Here is a 6,000-nt window from a genome sequence, read left to right as displayed (position 1 = left end):
CATTGACTTTAAACTCTTTACTACTGTTTTAATTTCCAAAAGATCTTTTTTTGTTATACGAATAAGTTTTTCTATAGCTTTCCATTCTTGTTTCAGAGATGTATTCTCTTACATCATTTCTCTCAAGACATTAGAGAGCCTGGACTGAGTGCCAGTCTGCGAACCAAGAGGTCGGCGGTTCCATTCTCAGTCAGGGCATGTGTCTGGGTTGCAGGCAGGGTCCTCAGTTGGGGGCCTGCGAGAGGCAACTGATGGATGTATCTCTTACATACTGATGTTTCTCTCCCTCTCTTTCTCCCTCCCTTCCCCTCTCTCTAAAAATAAAAAATAAAATCTTTAAAAATAAATAAATAAATGAATAAACAAACAAACAAACAAACAAATAAATAAAATATACACCAAAAAAAGACATTGGAGAGCTTTCTGAAAAGGCCAGTTTCTTTCCCTGGCTGGTGTGGCTCAGTGGATTGAGTGCTGGTCTGTGAACCAAAAGGTCACCAGTTCAATTCCCATGCCTGGGTAGCAGGCCAGGTGCCTTAGTTGGGGGCATACTACAAGCAATCAATGGGTGTTTCTCTCACACATTGATGTTTCTCTCCCTCTCTTTGTCCTTCCCTTCCCCTCTAAAAATAAATAAAATTAAGAAAAAATGACACGTACTTAATAGAGCTATTATTTGGGAAAAAATCTTCGGGACAGTTCAGTCTATCAATATATAACTGATTTCCTTTTTAGAGAAATGACAATATAAAAGCACCCCAGGCTTCATAGTTTTTATTAAACTAAGCATTTATAAATTAAAAAAAAATGACACTTTCTTTTGCTTTTGCATTATCTGTTTTGTCTGCATTCCATTTTTCCTATTTACATGCATTTTTAAAAAGATTTTGTTTATTCACTTCCAGAGAGAGAGGAAGGGAGGGAGAAAGAGAGGGAGAGAAACATTGATTGGTTGTCTCTTGAATGCCCCCAGCTGGGGACCCTGCCTGGAACCCAGGCATGTGCCCTGGCTGGGAATCAAACCAGTGACCGTTTGGTTCAGAGGCTGGTGCTCATTCCACTGAGTCACACCAGCTAGGGCATAAATGCATTTTTTTAAATTATAGAGACTTTCCTCAAATATCTTATGATCAGTATTGTTGATTTACTAAAATGTTTGGAAACTCAGTATGAGTGAGTGAGGGCTGTCATTTGGTGGGCTTCCCTGTAGGGTAAGGTGGTATGGACCTGACTCTTTCACTGGGGGAATGCCTCAATAGCTGTAGGTTAGTATCTGTACGTTTTTTTCCCTTGGTCTAGTCAGCATTCCTAGAGAGAGTTCCTCTACTCTCCTGCGTGGGTGGAGCTGACTGGGAGCTAGGCTGGGGAGTGGTTACCACATTCAGGATGCAGATGTGCACTTAGTCATTCTGATTTTAATGGTAGTCACTCTGGCCTCAACTGCATCTAGTGTCTTAAGTTTAGAACATCTCTGGTCTATTGTTTTTAGATAATAAAATTTATTATCCTTTGTCAGGGATAAGAGGAGGAAGCAATGTGGCTTTGTAAAAAGTAGGGAAGTGGCTCTACAGGTAACATGTTCCTTTTAAAGACTTTATACCCAGTCTCTTCTTTCTAGACCCATATACTGCATGTCTCCAATTTCTGATCCTTTCCAAGGTTCTATGGCCTGGGTCAGTTTGCATCTTAATGTCTTCTGCTTGCAAGTTTATGCTTCAAGCTTTTACTGCTCTACTGGGACTAATAATTACTGATAATCCATTTCCTATCTTCCAAAATTGTTGACATTTTTTATTTGTTGTCTTTTCTCTTGTTTTTTACCCTAGTGGTTTATACATCAAAATCTCTATTGTTTTACCTTTCACTTTACTGGACTTTTGAGAGGATATCAAGATAAATGTGTAGGTTTAATCTGCCAACTTAAACTCTATTACCTGTACTTATCTGTAGGCAGACTGACAGAAAGCTTATCGGCCTACTTTTTGTTAAGAACCAAATCTGCTTTTTAAGAACATACAGTAGAGTACTTTACAAAAAGGCCAAGGGAAAAGAGAGGGAGAAAACTAATTTAGCTAGGAAAAAATGGCGGGTTTACTGAGAACAATTATGTGCTGTATAAAATAATGTGAGAAAAATTGTAAAATACTTCAGTAAAATTTTATTTTTTATTGAGCTGCTTCTACTCAACTGGCTTCAAAGAGGAAGTAATTTGTTTCCTCCATGTAATCATGAAAATACAGTGTATACATAAAAGTGGAATTTGTTTGGAAGGTAAGGCAGTAAAATGAAATAAGTTTTCTACTTTTTTTTTTTTTGCTATAATATTCTGGGACTTTGATATTGCCTCTTTTCCTATAAGAAAGGAACATATATAATTTAATAAAAAAGTAATATTTCTGGTGATATGGGGGATTATGTAAACCCATAACCCTGACACTATTACTACTCAGAAATGCTGGATAAAATAAGAGAAGCAAACATTTAACTCAGCCTTGCATAACTCAGCCTTGGAAGAAAGTAAGAGTAAGGCCATGTGCAGGAACCTAGGAGGGCAGTGAGAAATTGCACTGATATGCAGCTCCTCTGGATTTGGGAGGGTGCTGATGTTAGCCTCTGTCATACAGGGCCTAGAACATTAGTGCTCACAGGGACAGCATGCTAAGCCTTGGGCTCACATGAGGAGAGCAATGGAACTATATGGAATTTCCATCCTCCCTCTTCACTAGGCTCAAAGCTTTGGAGTCTTCCTTGACTCTCTCACCACATATCCAATCTGTCAGCAACTCTAATTCGCTCCTTCAAAATATATCCACAATCCAACTACTTCTCATCACCACACTGCAGTCAATATTCAGTGTTACTGACACCTTTACCACTTTCTTGGAATTTTGTTTCTTGCTGAAACTCAGAATTTTCACCTGAAACCATTTTCCATCTACCTGACATACTCCCTAGAGAATTTCCTTTAGTGCAGATATGATAAAGATAGCCAGCTTTCCAGTGAAGACTTTAATTTCCTTCCATGATGTGGAGTTGTTGATGGCAAGAAACTCTCTAATCAGGCTACATTTCTCAGGCCCCTCTCTAACCTTTGCACCTATACAAAGCTAGAAGACTAATTCTTATCAACATATTGTGAGTAGAAGTGATGGGTGTTACTTTGGGGCTAAAGTGGACTATAAGCAAATGTGCTTCCTTTATTCCCTGTTTAACCATTACCACCTGAAATTTAAATATTGAGGCCCAAGGCAATGGCAGAGTCACTAAATGGAAAAAGCTTGGGTTACTGAATTACCATGTGGAAGTCTGCCTACTGAAAAACCTGCCTCAGATTGTTACACAACCAAGAAATAAACCTCTATTGAATTAAAACATTGAAACCCTGGGGTATGTTAGAGAAACACTAGCTGTTAGTGTTTCTAGCTAGTGTTTCTCTAACTAATATGGAAATTGGTAGTAGGATGAGATGTTGATATTACAAAATTCTAAAACAGTACCTTAACCATCATGTGGTAGACAGTGAAGGGACTGGAAAGAGAAAGACCTATGCTATGGAGGGTAAAATATTTGCTAAAACTTATCACCTGTGACAACTTGGAAGGCAGACAAAGGACCTATTGAGTATGTCACTTTAGAAGAAAAGGTTGGAAAAGAGAATGGTAGTAGTGTGAGTTCTTATTACTGGCTGCATTCAAAAAGGCACAATTGTTTGTTTGTTTTTTAACTTATTTCGGTAAAGACAGGAGCTTACAGCCAAGAAGGAGGTGTCGTTAGATGTGCTTTGCTTCCTTGCGCAACCAAAAGGATAACAATTTAAAAACAAAAAACAACCAGCACTACCAGAAAATTGAACTACATGGAAGTCCAACAATCAAGGAGTTAAGGAAGAAGCATTCATCTGGACTGGTAGGAGAAGCAGAGATGGGAAGCCAGGGCAGCAAGGATGTGTGACAAAGTGGTAGCTGGTGGACTGGGTGGTCCTCATTCACGTGCTAATAAGCCTGGATGAACAACTGGGGATTGAGACAGATCACGCAACCCAGGGTTCCAGTGTAGGAAACTAAAGCCTCAAAACCTCTGACTGTAAAAATCTATGGGCGTGGTGGTGGTGGGAGAAAGTCCCAGCCTCACAGGAGAATCCGTTGGAAGGGCCCACAGGATCCTAGAATGTACACAAGCCTACCCACCCAGAAATCAGCACCTGAGAGGGCACAATCCACTTATGGGAGGCAAGGGAAGTGACTGAAAGTGGGACAAGGGTCAAGCAAACAGCATTGTTCCCTTTCTGGTGCCTCCCCCACAACACAGTGAAGTGGGTGTTCCCGCTCTGGTGAATACCTAAGGTTCTGCCCCTTACAACATAACAGGTGCATCAAGACAAAGAAATATGACCGAAATGCTTAAATTGGAACATAATCAACTAAACAAAAAAGCAAACAAAATATAACCAGAGTCATTGAAGTTAAGAACAATCTAACAATAGCCAGAGGGGAGAGAAGAGGGGACATGAGGAGAAGGATTTTCAGGAACTGCTATAAAGGACACACAGACAAAACCAAGGGGGAGCATGGAAGCAAGGGAGGGAGGTGGGTTTGGATGGGGTTGGGGGTCGGGGTGGAAAGAAAATGCAGACAACTGTAATTGAACAACAATAAAATAGTTTTTAAAAATAAATAAAAATAAAATAAGAAATATGGCCCAAATGAAAGAACAGATCAAACCTCCACAAAAAGAACTAAGTGACAAGGAGTTAGCCAACCTATCAGATGTAAAGTTCAAAATACTGGTACTCAGGGTGCTCACAGAAATGGTTGAGTATGGATGTAAAATAAAGGAAGAAGTGAAGGCTATGCAAAATGCAATAAAGGAAAAATGTACAGGGAACCAACAGTGCACGGAAGGAAACTGGGGCTCAAATCAATGATTTGGAACAGAAGGAAGAAATAAACATTCAACCAGACAGAATGAGAAAAGAGAATTCAAAAAAATGAGGAGAGGCTTAGGAATCTCCGGGACAATTATAAACCTTCCAACATCGGAATCATAGGGCTTCCAGAAGGAGAAGAAGAGCAAGAAATTGAAAACTTATTTGAATAGATATTGAAGAACTTCCCCAACCTGGCAAAGGAAATAGACTTCCAGGAAGTCCAGGAAGCTCAGAGAGTCCCAAAGAAGCTGGACCCAAGGAGGAACACACCAAGGCACATCATAATTACATTACCCAATATTAAAGATAAGGAGAGACCTTAAAAGCAGCAAGAGAAAAGGACACAGGACACAGTTACATACAAAGGTGTTCCCATAGGACTGTCATTTGACTTCTCAAAAGAAACCTTACAAGCAAGAAGGTGCTGCAAAGAAGTATTTGAAGTCATGAAAGGCAAGGACCTACATCCAAGAATACTCTATCCAGCAAAGCTATTATTTAGAATGGAAGGGCAGATAAAGTGCTTCCCAGATAAGATAAAGCTAAAGGAGTTCATCTTCACCAAGCCCTTATTATATGAAATGTTAAAGGGACTTATCTTAGAAAAAGAAGAGGATCAAAACTATGAACAGTAAAATGACAAAAAAAAACTCACAACTATCAACAACCAAACTTAAAAAAACAAAAAGAAAAACAAAGTAAGCAAACAACTAGAATAGGAACAGATTCACAGAAATAGAGATCACATGGAAGGTTATCACTGGGGAGGGATAGTGGGGAGAGTGGGGGAAAAGGTACAGGGAATAAGAAGCATAAATGGTTAGTACAAAATAGACAGGGGGAGGTTAAATATAGTATGGGGAATGGAGAAGCCAAAGAACTTAGGTGTATGACCCATGGACGTGAACTGAGGTGGGGGAATGATGGTGGGAGGGGGATTAGAGGGCAGAGGGGAAAAACGGAGAGAAGAAAATGGGACAAGTGTAATAGTATAATCAAAATAATATATTTAAAATAACTATATTGTAATATAGAATTTTGAACACATACAAAAGTTGACAGAATGGTATAAT

This window comes from Desmodus rotundus, chromosome 4 (genome assembly GCF_022682495.2).
Source record: "Desmodus rotundus isolate HL8 chromosome 4, HLdesRot8A.1, whole genome shotgun sequence".
NCBI lineage: Eukaryota > Metazoa > Chordata > Mammalia > Chiroptera > Phyllostomidae > Desmodus > Desmodus rotundus.
This window is presented reverse-complemented; position numbering follows the sequence as displayed.